Below are 19534 nucleotides of genomic sequence, written 5' to 3'. Positions count from 1 at the left end.
TACGAAACTCGGACACGAAATTTAACGTAGAATTCTTAAATATAATGCCAAGGTTGATAAGTATACGCAAATTATGTTTTCAACTGCATTTCTGCACTCGAATCACACGTAGTTTCCGCACCCGCCGCTAGATTCGCTGCTGGAGCAGCATTCCATTCGCAGACAGAAATTTTAAAGTTTATAACGAAACGGCTTCGATAAAAGCGAAACAGATTTTGAGCCTTATTTTCGCCAAGGAATTTAATAAAAATACTGCTCATCGTGGTAAAATTTCATTAAGCAGTTAATACTAAATAGTTTCCCTTTGACTTTGTGAACTTTGGTACTCGTCATGCGACAGAGATGGCAGCACCGAGGCTACACATTTCCATTCCGTACGACTTCCGTTCCATTAGCGAAATTACTTTTATCAAATGCCTTAAACTGAACGATAACATGTTACATTTTTTTTTTTTAAATTTATTAAAAGTATTCTGTATTTTCTATAACCTATAATATCAGCTCTGAATCAAGGTTAAGAGACCATTTTCTGTGCATTCTGATATTTAAAGTTTGACATCAGCTGATTTAGGCTTCTACTCTGTGGGTTTATGTTTTAGTTTTATTTTTTGTATCCTTGAAGTCTTTCCTTCACAAACAGTGCAAAACAGCAATTACATATGTCTAAAGAACTGTATTAAATTTTAACTCTCAATTGCATGAATAATTTAAAGAAAATACATGGTTGTTACTGGCTCAGTGATCCCGGTTTGTTACTAGCTCAGGATTCGGCGATCGTGTCAAAAGTAGCTTAACTCAGTCTTCAAAGCAAACCAGGTGATTGTGTGCTTGAAGTATTTCCTGACACCGAATATGAATGCAATATCCTATCCTATATTTCAGGAGTGGTAATATGAGAGGGAGGAAAGGAAATCCCTTAAATTGTATTTTCTTATTTGGAAATTTTAAAAATACCTTACCCAAATACCATCAAGTCTTATTCAATAAAATGAAGGGAAAAAAACATATTTTAAGTAAGGAATATTACTTTACTACGTTAAAGAAATATACAAAGTAAAGTTTGAGTAATAAATCCCCATATAAATGGTGAAAGCAATGATTAAATGTTTATTTTATTCATACGAATGGTATCATATGATGCTAGAGTTACAGGATATGTTCCATGGTGGTACATAATGACAGCCACTCTAACCAATTTTGGCGAACACGTGACAATGTTTCTCCTGTTATTTATTAGAATTTTAATGGAGACTCATGGCTCATTCTGTATAGATTCACTTTATAAAGTAACAGTGTGCCCTCTTCCACCCCAAAACTGCTGTAGGTATCAGCCCCTGTGTTTACCAATTGGAGCACGATAACCTCTCGGATCTTTTCGCTCATTTTGTCCGTAAGAAACTCAGTCACTTCAGCGTGCACATTGAACAGCTTAAAGACCAGATGCGGTTTCATCATTTGGCCTGGGTTGTGATCGGGCCCCACACTACTACTCCTTGCCTACAACCGGCTCAGGGTCATTCATAGAGTCCAGAAAAACTCGCGGATTCATTTCGCGATAGGCTAAAATTAAAATAGTTATACATCAGTGCTATCTCTGCTATAGTCTCACAACTCACCTAGATGACTCCGGGTCAATGATAAACACTCAACCAAAACTGTATCGAATGCCAGGCTGCTACGTTGGGACATCTCACAAGACAGCAGCCAATGAGTGGGTGACATTTTACAGTTTGTACGTAGAACTATGGAATTCATCCTAGAGGTCATTGAACCTGAGAATTTTTCCAGACTTTAGTCATCCAGGGTGTGTCGAGATAACTGCGGGCCAATAATAAACGTGAAGCATGTGTGTGTGTTTGTGTGTGTTTGTGTGTGTGTGTGCGTGTGTGTAGGTGTGTGCGCGCGTGTGTGTGTGTGTGCGCGCGCGCGCGCGCTTCAAACTTACTTTGCTATACAATTAAAATACCGAAAAAATTCAGGTTTTCAATTTGCGATGTTTACTTTCAAGCTGCTTCATGGATCCAAGAATGGTTAGTCCTAGCTATAAGCGTCTTACAGTGTTTCAATTGTGTTAGGATGTCTGCACACACGTGTAGCTGGCGAGTAGGAACTTATGACGAGGGACATATTTTGAGGTTAGCCGAGAGTTAAAACACTGTAGCATCGACTGTGTTCCGTGATTGGTTGAATTTCTTTCAGGTACATGTGTACTGTTGGTTCAGGTACATGTGTACTGTTGGTTCATGAATCACATCCATTTACCTGAAGGACTCTGAGCCTATGCAAAACCCTCAACTAAAGAAGTATCATGAATCACACGAGTCATTAGCCAATGGGCAGGCGTAATTTGCTCGAGTACGTAGAGGGTCATGGAGTATATCCTAGAGGTCATTGAAATAGCGAATTTCCCCAATCCCAACCAATAAATCCGGGAAATCCTCCAGTCAACACGCGTCGTAGATCTCGTTCGCACCAGTCACGCAGATGGCGGCCAAGGTCGGGCGACAGCCGGGAGATCGCCATGTTTGCTCGTCACGTGCGCCTCATGCTGTCCTCATCACACCCGTCCTCGATTATTCATTAATAGAGACCTGGTTCAAGGACGAACAGTAGCGGATACAGTAATTATTTTCGTGAGGGGATTGAAAACCAATTTAATAAAAAAAAAGAATTCTTGTACTAGGTGTGATAAAATATAAACATGGAATAAATGTATTACGAACAAAGTAATTTGGCCTGATCTTCTTCTAAATAAACTCATTGGCTAGTGATGCGAGCTCATCCGAATGTTGATTCCATGATTGGAAACATTTCTAGAAGGGCCTTCAGCAGCTCCAACGTGACCCTGTCAGTGTCGGGAATGTTGTCAAAAGTATACATTTTAGCACGACCCATTATTCTAGTCTTCGTTTCGCAAACAAAAATCAATGTTAACTTGCTGTTCGAAATCCATGATTAGAGATGCGGCAATTTCGCGCATTCATTTAGTCGCCAATTCTGTGTTCATGATTGGACCCTCTACGGCTGCGAGCCAACGATTCAGAGCTAGGGAGAAGTAAGCGAATCAGGTAGTGCAAATTAACAAGGATAAAAATGTTCTCGCTAAGAAAATCACCAAAGGGGAAAGCAAACATGGGTTGAGCACACCCATGACTTGGAATTCTTCCCTGAGGCCTGACGAATTTCCGGGTGTCTATCCGTGATGCGCGACAGACACGGTAAATACGACCTCACTCCTCCGGCTCTGGAAGCCGACCGACAAGTCGCAACTTGTTTAAACTGAACACTGACTATCTCATAGGATCAGACTATCGGGTTTATTGCTTCAAATAGTTGTAGCATCAGCAGTTACTGCTATAAAAATTCATTCACCATCTTTTTCCTTATCATAACTCTTACTTAAATAAAAGCATTCTTCAAAACAAGGGTTTGTAAAATTACACTATAATTCTCAACATACATCACTGTCTTTGTGGTTTGTGATTCTGGGTGTTATTGCATCTCATCTTCCATCACCCAAAACAGCATACAGCCTCCATCGAGATCTCTCATGTGTTTTCATAACTGTAGGGGGTATAGCTCTCTTGCGTCCGCCACCGAAGATGAACTCCACGCCCTTGACCACAATTAAGTCTGCGTTTATTGCCCATTGGCTGTAGCCAAATTTCAATATCCAGCCAGACTGCCTGTCATTGTGTCTTTTGAGTTTTGTTATATTGGTATTTTGTTTTATTGGCCCTCGGAGTGTGTCAAAACAACCACTCGCCTCATAAGTATGAATAAAAACCAAATTTGGTCAACGATTGGTTATACTTTATTATGTTACCTTTAAGTATTTTCATAAATTTTAAGGACTGTCTGTATTACCTCCCTCCCTCCCCCTCCCAAATAACAAGTAAAGTCTTTCGAAGTTACTTTTTATCACTTATAAAATTAATTATAAATAGTTTATTTCAATTTTTAGTAGCAACATCACCCAGCGCTTCATTTAAGACAATCTGTCCCTAAACTAAAATGTGTCAAATTTCTCCTATTAATTTGATTGTACTTAGTGTTTTCCTTACTTTTATGAATACACGGCAGTTATTTTGAAACAAACCCACAGGCCTCGTTGATCTAGCTGTTAACATCTAACCCTGAGGTAATTAGTTCAAGTCATACCTCGGATATTAGTGTTCGGAACCCAATCTTGTTTCTGAACACCACAGTATGACAATGAATTAAACAATGAAATGTGAAAAAGACAGCAGACAGTAGCCAGTATCCACGATTGCTTCAAGGAAAATCTTAGCGTTTATAGTAGCATCGAGCTAATTTTCCACTTGCTCAAGTGAAAATCAGAGACCGAATGATGTGCCGAACTCCATGCTCAGCTCAATCCGAGCAACTGGGGTGGGCCAGACGAAAGCATTGTTGCCACATGTGAAATTACTAGAGTCCAGAAAAACTCGCGGATATATGACTTGTATAACTTTATGACTTGTATGACTCTGGGCCAATGAGAAATATACAGCCAAAGCTGTACCGAACCACATGCTCCTACGTTGGGGAGTCTCACAAGACAGCAGCCAATGAATGAGGTCATTGAACCCGCGAACTTTTCCAGTCTTTAGAAATAACTTATCGCACTTCAACAAATATGTACGATTCAATACACATATAATTTTGAAACAGGAACAATTCGCGGTTTCAGTTCGCGGTAGACTAGAATCCAATTGGTTTAACGTTTTGCTGCTTCAGTGATTGGACCACAGTTGGTCTGAAGGCCTCTGAGCCAAAGAATAACCCTCAATGAAAGAAGTATCGAATCACCAGTTAACAGGCGTGACAAATCTTTAGCCAACGAGCATTCCAGTTAACAGGCGTCACGAATCTTTAGCCAATGAGCAGGTGTAATTTTTCCGAATACATGAGGACCCTGGAGTCTATCCCAAAGGTTACTGAAACAGCGAATTTTTCCAGTCCTTATATATATGTAATGCATTTCAACCAATTTTGAGCGAATTTGTAATTATGCTAAATGTTTTAATTACACATACAGGCAACACACAGGGGAATATAAAAGAAGGATTTTGGTCTCAAAATGTTTGAATGTTTTGTTATTATAATAAGATTAATATTGCTGATTTATGTTCACAATAAGTGAAGTCAGCGTCCGTAACATTTAAAAAAGTACCAAAAAATTAACGAAAATCCCTGGATAAATTATAAATTCATAAATTTAAGGTGAAATTTTCTAACAGTCTGCAGCACAGTTATTAGTTAAAGAACTCAAGCACAAGCAAGTTTGAATAATCACGTTGCTATCGTGTATATGTTGATTCGTCCCTAACTTAACTCAAACTAAGTGTATTGTGTTAGGAGAGATCTGGGTAAGGGAAGACTCTAAGTGCCGAAGCATACACGCTTTATCCTATATGGTTTCAAACATACAAGAAGGATAGCATGCATCATGTGTTTTAACTGGGGAGTGGCCACCCACGAAAGCTATTGATGCCACGACTAACTTCTCAATCCTAACTCTATAGACTATAACTAGTTAAGATGGTCCCATTGACACAGTTACGTGAGGTGCCACGTGGCATGAATTTTCAGCAAGCAGGATGATTACAGGGCAAGAGGAAGGTCAGAAACAAGAGTTGGGCTTAGCGGAAATGTTTCTTCCGTGCATAGACCGGCGCACAGACATTATCCGCATCATCCAGTATGTTCATAAAATGATGTCCCAGTTATAAAAGTTGATAGTATCAACTTTAAGCGTTGTAGAGTGGTGGTTCAAGGTCACAATTAAAGAGTACTCAAACAGTTTTAAATGAGCGCATGCGCGAATACTGCTTTCTTGTTTTCTTGCTTGCAACGCCACCTACGCAAAATGGCGACTCCTGAGCGTAAATCTTTTGTGTTCTGGAATTTTCTAAGTGAATCGACGATTCAATTCAATGTGTGTTTCATTTAAAGTTTAATTGTGATTCCCCATTGGAATCTCTTTGTACGATAGTGGTTGAACGTCGAAGTCCCTGACTGTTGGATTGGTCGTAATGGTCGAGAAGACAGAGCTCTTTTTCGCTGGCCTCCACGTTCACCTGACATAACACCATGCTATTTTTTTTTCTTTGGGGCTTTATAAAAGATCGTGTCTGCGTTCCGCAGCTACCTACTGACTTGCCAGAGTCAAGAGACATAAATGAAGAGGGTATTGCTTCCATTACTCTGGACATGTTAACCAAAGTGTGGAAAAAAAAGGACTTACCTAGGTTGGATGTGTGCCGTACAACTAAAATTGCACATACTGGACATTTGTAAAAAAAGCTACGTTAGTTTATCTTTAATTTGATGGAGGATTTGTTGTAAATAGTCTAAATTTTACTCTTATAATATATCATTGAACTGGGACATACTTTAATGGCCACCCTGAGTTTTTGGGCTGTCCTGGGTACCAGTACCTATTGTATAGAGCCAGGCGTTTTTCACGAATAGATTTCTACATCAGCTGTGTGTTAACACTTTGCAGCAATGTATGTATTTCGTGGTTGGTTGGGTTGATTTCATGTACGTGTCCACACTGTAAAATATTCGATTATCTTTTCTATAGTTTTAAACAAATGTGCTTAAGTGAAACATCAATTAAAATTTAAAATCATGTGCCAATTTCCATAATAAATACACAGTATTAACACGAAAACGTATTTCATATATGAAAAAAAATAACTTTAACCATGTGTTGTACAAAGTTACAATAGGCATATCTTTCTTGTAGTATTAAAAACTATTTCTTGGCGACTGGTTTCAAAGGAATCTTTTGTAAAAGTACAGAATATTTTTTTGTTTGTGTTCTGTCAGCACACCAATCTTTGCCACCCAGTGCGGAAACAAACGCGTCCTCAATGTCCCGGCCAATTAGGGAAATATCGCCTATTGCAGACGACAACCAATGCAGTCTAATGTAGATCAGAATTTTCGCGGAAAATACATGCCCCTACCCATGTATATTATGCGTGTCCGGTTACACTTGGCAACAGCGCGCCGCCCGGGGCTCCCAGCTCCGAGGTTACAGCAAGCTACCGCAGGCAACAGCGATGTGACAGGTTTACTGCCCGCGCAATCACGCCGAGGCGCGCTTGCCGGTGTTTGCCGGAGATATCAGGGCTCTGCGGAGATTGGCCGTCTCTGCACTCGCTGCAGTGTATTAAGGCTGTTCAAGTGTTTGTAATGGTTTGCTTTAGAAGCAGCTTATTAAGGCTGATGCAGTATTAAAATGATTTTCTTTACTTATAAGTAATTATACATTTTACTGTATGGTATCAAACATAATCACTACAAAAATACCAAGCCAAAGGAGAAAAATATCCCCGAGCCGGTCGAAACAAGCTAAGAGTCCTAGGAAAATAATTTTGTCAGGCCCTCTCCTCTTTAACTAATGTACAACTTTTCAAACAAAATATTTTTAAAAAATCTTAAAACTTTAAGTTACATAGACAAAACAGTAAACGTAATCTAAAAAAATATACATACTAGTAAGATTTTCAATAATTGCAATTTTTCTTCCAGTCAGGGCAAACACAAAAAGAAATATTTCGGAACACAACAGTGCCTACCCCCCCCCCCCCCCCTCCACCCAATAATTTTGCCACCCTCCCAAACAGCCTTGAGTGAACCACGTGTTTGTGTCCAGTATGTCCAGAATTGTCAGTAGATTTGCAACGCGACGGGTGGCTTTACGAAGCCCACAGCCAGGCCGGCCTGTCTAATGGCCATGTCTACTGGTTGGTGGGCAAAAGGTCTCGAGTTCGATTACCAACTGCGTCGGGGAATTTTCTTATTTGGGGAATTTTTCTTCCCGAATTCAGGGCTGGATATTGTGCTGTTCCTTCACCTCGACACTGGGGAAGACGATGGAAAACCACGGAAGAATCGCCTCGGAAAGTCCAGGAGCAATGTAACTACATGCTGTTCTGAGAAAACGGGATGCCTCATTGTAATGCTCAGAAATTTTCTTAGCGCCACCGTAGGTTGACATGGCATGCTACATTTTACTTTATTTTATAAATGGAACAGAAATATTCATGTAAAATTACATTTGTAAGTTACAGTTATATGTAAACTAATGTGTCACTACAAATTAGTGTTCGAAGGAATACTGGGTTCGGATTCTTACCCAGGCATTTATGCTTTGTGTTGTCCCAGTACATTTAAAAGTTAAAGTTAGATATGTTAACCGTTCCCTGAATAGCTTTCCAGAATAAACTGCGCACATTTATAAGCATGATAGAACAAAAAAAAGTCAAATTATTGAATATTTTATCATCTTTTTATGGTTTAAAATAAATATGCTTGAATGAAACATCAATTAAAATATAAAATCATGCGCCAATCTTCGTAAGAAATATTCAGTATTATCTGGAAAATCGTATTATACATATGCAAAAAAAACCCTAGCCATGTGTTATACAAAATTAAATATCTTTCTTGTAGCATTAAAAACTATTTCTTGGCATCAGGTTTCCAAAGATATATTTTGTAATGGTACAAAAAAATAGGCAGAGCACGAGAGCAGACTTATCTCAAGTCGACGATTAGCGACTCACTGATCCAAGTTGGAGATCACGGTTCTTTGCGACGTGAGATTGCATCGCGAGCACAATCTCTTTGGAGTTAATGACGTAACTACAGTAAACTACGAACAATTTTTTTTTTGTTATTTTATATATTTTCCTGACAGCGTGACCCCTATTTAACCACCTTAGCGGATGAATTTTCTAAAATTCTTTCTTGGTGCTCACCTACGTTATATACGGAACTCCTATGCAAAATTCCATGCTTCTAGAACAACCGTTTAAATCTGTGCTTTGTCTGTCAGTGTTAGAGTTTAAATGGGTATATTATAAATTATAGTAATTAATAGTTAACAATAATAATTAAATGTACAGGTAATATTTTTCTGCATTAATTGAAATATCCTTTATACGTAATCACAATAGTTGAAATATTAAAATCCAGCCAGTTATTTGTTTGTTTGTTTTTTTTTTTCCCTTTTTTTTCTACTCGTGATATTAACCAACCACGCAACGGTTGTTTACAAGTTTCAGTACGACACGAAAGGAGGAGGAAAATATAAAAATATTAAGTAGCATAACGCGTATGTGAATATACCAACGTTTAAGTAAAAATTAATAATTGAATTTATACGATTAAGGGTCGTAACGCCCAATCAAATTAATAAACATCAATTACAGGATGTTAGATTGTATTTGAAACGCTTATGAACGTAATCGCAACCCAAATCTATAAATCCACAAATGTTGAAAATCGAATTCATGTTTCAAGACTATATTAAATAGTTTATTCTTTTAACAGAGCTCAACAAAAACGACAGAATTAATCAACGTATCCAACACCTGCGCACTAGTCATCGTGGGTTTCACAAGTTTAAACGCTAAAATGCAAGTGTAGTCTGCCAACAGCCTCAGAGCTCTTTTATGATAGCAAAACTAAAAAAAAAAAAAATTGTTTTTATTTTCGCGTCAGAATTTGAAATTGTAGAGACCCTCCAGCTCGTAGCATATTTTACTACCACGCAACTCTCAAAACATACACTCGTGTCTCCTCCTCTATAGAGCATCCCACTCTTAGATTGCAGTGTGGAAGTAAATGGGCGCATTCTCTCTCTCTCTAACACACGCCGATTGCCGTTAGCACTGTCCTTGTTTCTTCGTGCGTTGTTGCCAAATATCAAACGAAATTTAAAATTTTAATTTTTGGACCAAGCTTTTTTTCATATTGTATAGAATCCAAATACGCATCAGGCAATGCTTATTTTAAATAATTAACAATATTTTAAGTGTCCGAAAAAATTAAACAACATAACTTATTCGCTGCGAACTGTTTTGAAGTATTCCGATATGTTTCACATCAAAAAAAGGAAACCAACATGTGTATTTCATTCAGATTTTTTTTATTAGTAAATTAATGCCTTAGGACGCCACCGAACAAATGTTAAGACAAAAACTGTACAGGTTTCACTTAAATAATTTTTTTAATATATTGAAATGCATTTTCTCACAAACTGACACATCAAAAAGTTGACCCGCGGAAAACATTTTTTCTATTAAAGATAGATGGGGGACGAAAGCGAGAAAAATGTTCACAATGAATTGAATTAGTTTTTAAAAGCAGCCCCATCTCAATTGCTTTTACAGTTTCCGTGGAAATAGCTGTTAAAGATGTGTCTTATCAGTACAAGAGCGCGCGCTGCCGTCGTAAGAGGAAACAGGGTCGTGTGTTTAGATAAGTGGGGTTCTGTCCTACAAGCAATTTTAAATACATGGCTGGCTTCCTTAGTCAACAAAAAATATTATAATCGATTCTTGAACATAATATGTAAAATGTATGAAATAAATACGAAGGAATTCAATAGCGATCATGGTACAAAATTTTGAATTATTTTTCTATCCTTCTCAACACCAAGCATCTTATCAAACATTGTTTTAGACAAAGTTTTGGAAAATAATTATGATATTATTACAAACAATTTAAACAGATTTGATAAGGTGTCTACTAAGGCAGTTACGTTTTTTGTCCGGTGAAAATTTTTTTCGAACCCATGCAGTTATGGCTGGTCGTATCAAAAATGTATTTAGAAAACATTTTTCGGCATTAGGTAATCCGAGTTATCATACGTTAAAACGGATTCGATATTATTCATATTATGGGAGTTGTTGCGATTTTTCTGTTTTTCAAAAAATCTTCCCCATTTCGAACCAATTGTTCGGATTTTTCCCATAAATTACTCGACCGAGAATTTCCATTACCGTATTTTATTTATCATTTTGGACATGACTTGTCCAAAAATACGGCATTTATCGGGCCCATGAAAATGTGATATATATATATATATATATATATATATATATATATATATATGGGATTTTTAGAACAGAAAAGAAAACTATAAGAAATTTTCGTCTACAATAGGTAGTTTTTATTTGAAATTTACATAAAAAGTGGCATTATTACAAATTTATATGTGTAATAGTATAACATATTATAAATTACGATATGATTTCTTAAAATGCTTCTTGTTCGATCCAAATTGCAAACATTGATCTCCTGAAATTCGTAATGTGTTAGAGATTTGGCAACAGCGCGCGCCATAAGCCGTGTACTGCGATCTAAGAGTGGGACGGGCTATAGTTGTAACACGACACACTATAGTTAGAGACCGGTAAAATTCGCGGATTCATTTCGCGATTGTCTAAAACTCAAATAAGTATACCTTTAAGCCGATTTTGCTATTGGCTCACTGTTCGTCTGGGCGACTCTGGGCCAATGAGAAAACCTTAACCAAAGAAGTAACAAACCACAGGAAAACCAGTTGAGACAACTCACAAGTCAGCAGTCAATGGACTGGCGTTATTTGCCCGGGTATACAGAGGAATGTGTAGACCATCCTGAAGGTCATCGAAAACGCGAATTTTTCAGGTCACCAGCTATAGTGCACTACGAGCCAATGCCGTGGTAAATATTCAGCCCTCGTTGGTGTGACTACCCCGTGAGGATCGATCTGCAGAGGATGACCTCTCACACAAGAGGACATCTGCAGTTACTATACTGTGGAGTCTAGCCTGGCGATCGAGAGCACCGCGAGATGGCAGGAGCTGATCACTGGACCTAGCGGGCGGATGCAACCACTTATGCGCTGCTCTTCTGCAAGGCTGGCTGTTCTGTGCCGCGGTGGCTGCGCCTGGAGGGAACTTTACGTCGGGCCGAGCGGTCTTGGGTCACGTGACTCCCTCGCGTGTCAACTTCTCCCCCCCCCCCCCCCCCCGCTTCCTTAAACAGGCCAATCGACCCCTTAGCGGGGTGATAAGGCAGGCGAATGCGGAGTGGGCTGGCGACGCGAAAAACCGCGTGAGAGCCACACAGTAGCCAAGACCGGAGTCCAGGGCCTTTTTCCAGGTTCCAGGCAGTTGTAGACGCGATGTCGGATCTAGGTCAGACCATCCTCATTTGTTTTACACGGTTCCTTGCAATTATTGCTAGAGGCATTCATTTTTCGCGAAATAAGCTGATCGCTCACAAGACTGCAATAAGGTATGCCCGTGCTAGCGATTGCTGCTTTGTGATTGGCAGCCGTCTGCAAGAGAAGCCTTTGGCCTGTTTGGCCGGGCCATTCAGGATACGTTCGCTTCCGCACTGGATGGCTATGATTGGTGTGCTGCATTGGCGTCGCAAGGATATATTTTTTTGGGGGGGACTTCAATTTATTTAGTTGTTTGAGGAATATCCATCCACTTGGAAAAAAGCGGGGGGGGGGGGGGGGTCCCTCCCCCGGGAAAATTTGGGGTTTGAAGGTGCAAAAAGGTGGTTTTTAGGCATTTTTTCCCCTAGATATTCTAATTATAGTTGGCTGCAATATATAGTTTATTTTTTATAAAAAATATTTTCAGAGAACAAATTTGTAAAAACACAAGTTAACATATCTGCTGGTGCTATATCCACACAAAATCATTAATTTAAACATCAGGAGAAACTACGAAACTAAATATATTATTGGAGGGGACGAAATTGAAGACTTTTAAAATTGGGGGGGACGTGTCCCCGCCATCCCCCCCTTCCCCGGTTGCGACGCCCATGGTGTGCTGACAGTAGACATGTGCCTGAAATAAACCGATCCAACCACGAATCATGGACAATGCCACAAAGTTTTAACACACAGCTGGTTTGAGAGTCTTTCCGCGAAGAATAAATGGCCTTACTATAGGCCATGACTGAACCCTTTCCTAGTTGCCTTCAGCTGTGTTGTTGAGGGTCATATATGTTTACGAAACATTAAGCGCAAATAAAATAAACTTCACAACGCACCCTTAACAGTCAACTACACTAACCACTGTCCCTCTTACACCTCCAGAGTCACTGCACCAACCTCTGTCACTCGTATACCTCATACGCGACTGGGTAGCCCACTGGTGTGCAGAGCTCCCGGTGTTGACGCGCCATTTACAAACTTTTCAAGATTTATTAATTGTCTAATTACGAAAAACAGTCAACAGCCATGGTAATTGTCTGTACAAGTTCCATTCATGGTTTCGTTTTTAATGTATATTTTTTGGACAGTGAATAAGGCTAAGCCAAGTGTTTTCGTGCACGTTTGTAGGTATTAAAAATTTAACACACATTATTGTAAGTGGTATAGGGACGTGCAGGGAGTCTTTGTTTTCAATACTTCAGCTTAAAATGACCGGGTAACCGCTCAAAGTCCCATAGTGACACGTTAGCGACGCGAAGACTGCGCGCCAGTTCGTTGCCAGTCGCGTAGAGGCGAAGAGGCGTGTGATGTGCGGGCCAGATTCGACCTTGGCACTCCGAGCGCCCAGCCAGGAAAGCCCCTTAACATATTTACTGTATAAGTGAACATCAAATCTGAAACAAATCTTACAAGTAGGCTCTCCTTTGAGAACAATTAGCAGAGAAAAATCAACAGGACAATTGTGTAACGTGTCTACGAGTTAGCAATTACCAAACTCCAATATCTCCAACCCCCGACATTAATATACGTATATACAGTTACACTGTAAGTCCCGGCAAAATTTCGTTTCAAGGAAGTAAACAAAACACTGTAGCTTTTTCTTGCAGCTATGGAGACAGACGTGCAGTAGCACATTACATAGCCTGCATTTTCATTGGACGGTCAAGAGCGGAAAAAAACACCTCTCACACACAGCCAGTAATAAAACCAATTTTTAAAATATTTATATATAATGCAATACAAAAAAAATCTTTCTGTACTTTTATAAAATATTCATTTGGAAATCAACTGCTAAGAAATAGTTTGTAAAACTACATGAAATATATTGTAACTTTGTACAACACATGGCTACGGTTATTTTTATATACATGAAATACGTTTTTCGAGTTACTACTGAGTATGTCATACGAAATTCAGCGCATAATTTTATATTTTAATTGATGTTCCATTCAGGCACAATTGACCTTATTTTGTTGTATCGTGCTTATCAAGTGCGCAGTTAATACTTGAAAGATATTCAGGGAACGGTTTACAAATAACCGTAACTATTGGAGGTACTGGGACAACACAAAGCATAAATGCCCAGGTAAAAATCCGAACCCAGTATCACTGCGAACACTTTTTTGTAGTAATGCTGTTGTTTTCATGTAAATGTTCACGTTTACAAATATGCAATAATTTACAAGAATATTTCTGTTTTATTTACAAAAAATAAAAAAATACAATGTAATCTTACAAGACACTCAGGTTTTCCCGCGAAACCCATGTGTATTCTTGTAGTTTTTAACAGTTGCTTATATTGAAGGGAAAGTTGTAAGACACCTCCAAAACGGCATTGACTGTCTTGGAGGTTATGGATATAGAATGAGGAATCCTCCGAATCTTCAACATTACGCTGTGTTTATCGAATAAACACAGCCATATGCGAGTATAAGCAGTATGCAAAGGAGACCTTCGAGATAGCCATAGCATTACAACATACCAATTGTGGGCCCTACTAGGTGTCCACAAAACTGTTTTAATCTAGGGGCTGGTATCAAATTACTTACCCACATCACATGAACCTTAAGGCTATTCTATCACAGCAACGGAGTACATTGTCAAATTTACCTATAAATGGTATAAGCCCTAGTCCTATCTAATAATTAAACAGCGCTATCAGAGGACACAAATAATTTATACGTATCTTACGACATAAACTAGTTTGTCGTAAGAACGTTTCAGTTAACAAACAATATTGACTTAACACACAAATACTAAAAAAAAGCCTTTGTGTTCAATTAACTATAAACAGTTTCAAAACTATTTCCATTCATAAGTATATAGTCTTAATAATAGAATACAATCAAATGTTTTAAAGGAATTTTGCTGACTATTTTTTTAGTAATATGTTTTAACGGGCATTGGCGATAGATATAAAGACCCGGAAATTTAGCGGATTCGTCTGGCCACAGGGTAGAATTTAAAACCATAGGTGTGTTCAACCAGTGTTTGCTTACCCATTGGTTTATTTCTGAGAAAGAACATTTTTATCCTTATTAATCGGCACTACCTGATTCGCTTACTTCTCTCCTAGCTGGGCATCGTTGATTCGTGGTCGTAGAGGGGCGTGTAAAATTAACTGCTGTCCAATCAGGAACACAGTGCGAGAGTGTGAAGGATAGCGTTCCATCTTGCGCCTAAAAGAATGCGCGAAATTTCCGTATATCTATCGCCAATGCCCGTTACAACATATTACTAAAAAAATAGTCAGCAAAATTCCTTTAAAACATTTGATTATATTCTATTATTAAGACTATATACTTATGGAAAGAACTGTGCCAAGGTATTTCTCAAAACACTGTAGCTCCTGCCTACACTTGTATTGGTAGGATAACGAGGTTGTTTCCTGGCGAAACACTAAAGACCAGTCGTGCGGGAGTCGCATTCCCATGGGCTACTCGCACGCAGGAAGGGCGCTACCAGTAAACAAACACGTTTGGCAAACATAAGCATGATGTTTGGAAGTCTACCAAGCAATCAGTTTCCCAGAAAATTCAACTGTGTTTATTTCCTGTTTCTCTCCCGTTTAGTACCATGCGAAATTCGCGTTATTTCCTTGAAGCGGGGTTGACTATAAATTTACACAAAATCAAGTCCGACTAATTTGTCCATTGACTGCGTTTAGGTTTTAAAATATGTTTGACTCGTTGAGTTTTACGGCACTGGGCCACGTCGCTTGTTATTCTCTTTTATTCGTTCGGACTTGTTAAATTAACGGGTATCTAATGATACCATTCAAATTTATGAGGGCATGCATTCAAATTCGTTGCAAAACAGTAATGCGAATAATGCAGGCCATGCCGATCAGTGAGGACTGGAAAATTGTTCGGGTTCAATGACATCCAGCATAGACTCCACAGTGTTCTCCACATTTGAGTAAATGCCAACCGTTCATTGGCTGGTGACTTGTGAGACATCTTCACTGGTTACTCAGTTCTGATTCGACACTTCTCTGTGTGAATATGTATCATTGGTCCACAGTACTTCGTATTAACTGTGAGCCAATAATAGATGCAGAACTATGATATATATTTCAATTCTACCTGCAGGGCCGGCGCGTCATATAGGCGAACTAGGCAACCGCCTAGGGCGTCAAGTAGCTGGGGGCGGCGCAGCACGACTCATAAAAGCTGATATAATATGTTTAACGATTATTGAAACTAGATGAAAATGGATTTTTGAAACAGTTTGGAATGTTTTATTGATATAAGTAATTATTTAAAGTCCACGGTGACCTGTTTATGATTTGTAATAAGTAAAAAAGTAAAAAAAAAAAAAAGGAACAAGCATGGTTACATTTGATTGTTGACAAAATCTTAGTCTTACGTGATGTATTTTGATGCAAGGCAAATTTTTTTGGAGTGTCCAGCCGGGGGGGGGGGGGGGGGGGGGGTCATTATAGTTTTTCGCCTAGGGCGCCAATTTACTTTGCACCGGCCCTGTCTACCTGTAGCCTATCGAGAAAAGGCTCCGCGAATTTTTCCGGTCCCTGCCGATCAAGTAATCCTGGCTAAGATTATTATTAACACGTTCTTTTCCAGATATGTTATAATCAAAACACCTACTGCTGCTTCTGTGATTGGACGAGTTTATCTTAAGCCAACGAGGAATATCAAAGAAAGAAGTAACGAATCATAAGCAACTCAGACTACTAGTCTCACAAGTCAATAGCCAATGTGCAGGTAGTAATTTCCCGAGTTTATTCATATTTGTGGAGTCTATCCTAGAAGTCATTGAGACCATGAATTTTTCTAGTCCCTACTTATTATTTAAGGAACATAAGATTTTTAAACGTATGCAGTTTCTTTGTAAAAAAATAAAGGTATGTAGGTATATATTTTAAATTCAAATTAATAAGTTGGATTGTTGTTAATAACCTGTACCTACTGGAATTTTTCTACCTTTAATCAAACATAAGGATACAAACAAATGAGTATAAATATACAAGATGTTTAGGTACGTATTGCCTGTTTGAGTCACTATAAAAAAAAGTGTGATGCGCCTACAGGACATTACAGCCGTTGGCGAACGGTTAACGACTGCATTTCAAAACTTCCATATGGGTGTATCAGAGACGGGAATTTCCTCTGCTAAAAGTGGTAGCTAACTAACAGTTTAGTGGTCCTCTAGTATGCACAAAACTGTAAGAGTATTGCCTCGAGATCAAATTCGTACAAGCCAGGGCCGGCGCGTCCATATAGGCAAACTAGGCAACCGCCTAGGGCGCCAAGTAGATGGGGGGGGGGGGGGGCAGCACGACATATAACAGCTAATATAATATGTTTAACGATTATTTAAACTAGATGAAAATGGATATTTGTAACATTTTGGAATGTTTATATTCATATAAGTAATTATTTAAAGTCCACGGTGACCTGTTAAGATTTTTAATAAGTAAAAAAGTAAAAAAAAAAACACAAGCCTGCTTAATTTGATTGATGACCAAATCTTAGGCTTACGTGATGTATTTTGAGGCAAGGAAATTTTTTTTTTTGGGTGTCCGGCGGGGGTGATTAAGGTTTTTCGCTTAGGGCGCCAATTTACCTTGCACCGGCCCTGGTACAAGCATGAAGCGAGAGTGAAGGAGCGACCTTCCGTGAGGCACGCCTTCCTTCGATATTCCGCGGGAACAAAGTGTTCTCTGAATTTGAAGTAACATTCCAAATATTCTGCACTGAAACGCAAAGATGCAACTAAAGTAGCTTGTGCTGACATAAAATCCTGGCTACGCCTCTAAATCTGTAGTATTACGAAAGAAAAAGTTTACAGGAGAATTCAAGATTTTCAGAAGAGGACGAATAAATTCTAGGATTAAATGCAAGAAAATATGAATGGTTTTATTTGATCACCTCTTATAGACATAAAACTATAAAATATAATTTTATTAAGTAAGAATAATTATTTTAAAATAAAACTTTAGACTTTCATCGGTCATCCCTAAATATCCGAGAAGTTCTACTTAAGGCTCGGCTCCACCCTTAACGTTAAGTTACTGCATTTTTAAGTCATTATTTTGGTTTCAATAGTCACTTTGGATATTCTACTCGTTAGCTGTTCTTTGTACTACGCCACGCTAATATTCATAATTCAATAATATTTTTATTTACCAGTGGAGTCATTCCATTGTGTATTCATTTCCTTTGTTTTTTCAACTGAGAAGCGCATACATATTTTTCTTCCATGCTTATTTTCGTAATATTTCATGATTAACATACAGAACTAGTTAGTTGTAAGGCGCCTGAGACGCCCGTTGAAAAATGATGGATATAACAAACACTTTAATTTAATACACACGAAATATTTATTTAAAAATCAATTAATTTTAATATGGTGCAAATTAAAAATATTTATTATGTATGTGTGTATACATGAAATTACAAAAAAATTCTTCTTGGAAAACTACATTGCGAGGGGAATTGTCTCGGGTCATTCAGTAATTTTCTTGCTGTGGATTAGATTCAATATACACCTTCCACTCTTGATCTTGACAAAACCACCTACAGTTGTGCTGTACATTTGTACACAGAGACTCGTCAGAGGTCCAAAAAGTGGCAAACTAAGCCTCGGCTCGCTACTTTTATGAGTTAAAAATGTTGAAACTATCGCCCTCGTCAAAAATGACGCTATGCCTCCCATGCATATTATCAATGAAAATGTTCCACTGTAAGCGCTTGAAAAGAGAATTAATACAGCGTTACAGAGTCAGACAGTGAGTCAGCGATGAACGTATTTATATTTTTGAATTAGAAACAGCGGATGAACTATAACACGGCAGAAATACAATGACCTGTGTGGGAGGATGCGTGAACGCGCCCAGAGCCACAGGTGCCTGCGAGTGAACGCACTCACCTCGTGTTGTCACGCCGGGCGCACTGGTCCCCGCGGCACCGGCTGGCAGCAGACGACTGGGGGAGCACGGGCGAGACGCGGCCGCGCAACTGGTTAAGTGGAGGGGAGCCCTCGCCGCGGTGAGTCACCCAATCAGGCGGCAGAAGGCGCGACGCTTCCCGCGGCGGCAAGGACGACGCGCTTGACCCTCCCCCCCCCCCCCCCCCCTCTAAAACCCTTCACCAACCCTCCACGACAAACTCCCCTCCCTCACCTCTTCACAACCAGCGCGTTCTAAAAATTATTTCCTGTTGATTGTTGAAGTGCATAGCAATAATATAGCATTTAGTCGTCGCTGGGACTAAGAGAGTTTATGTTAGATATACGGAGGTATCTTAGTAAGGGACAGAAAAATAATTCCGCTGTTAGCTATGCGAAGAATAAAAAAGAAATGCAATAAAAAGTTCGTCACTACAAATGAGAAAGTTTTGCCAATCGTAAAACCAAATTTTGTTTTTCAGCTTAAAGATTCCTCAAGTTAATATTTTAGGTGAATTTTTTGAAGTTTAGTTTTCTAAGGTTTCCGTTAATTTTTTTTATTGTTGTGCGGCATGACGCGACGAAATTATAAATAGAATT

The 19534-nt window shown here is 38.9% G+C and overlaps 1 protein-coding gene across 9 annotated transcripts in view; it reads right to left on the bottom strand.

Moving 5' to 3' along the window:
* Positions 1-18987, bottom strand: part of LOC134538563 (axotactin) — a 227927-nt gene extending 208940 nt beyond the window's left edge. For 8 of the 9 annotated variants that reach the window (XM_063379990.1, XM_063380013.1, XM_063380036.1 and 5 more), the window contains exon 1: positions 18917-18987. The gene's annotated coding sequence lies outside the window, so the exon portion shown is untranslated. The remainder of the gene's footprint in view (positions 1-18916) is intronic. The other variant, XM_063379998.1, reaches the window with a different exon arrangement.
* Positions 18988-19534: the final 547 nt, after the last annotated feature.

Source organism: Bacillus rossius, chromosome 1 (assembly GCF_032445375.1).
Source record: "Bacillus rossius redtenbacheri isolate Brsri chromosome 1, Brsri_v3, whole genome shotgun sequence".
Taxonomy (NCBI): Eukaryota; Metazoa; Arthropoda; class Insecta; order Phasmatodea; family Bacillidae; genus Bacillus; species Bacillus rossius.
The sequence above is the reverse complement of the archived record's forward strand: the minus strand, read 5'-3'. Positions and strand labels throughout refer to the sequence as shown.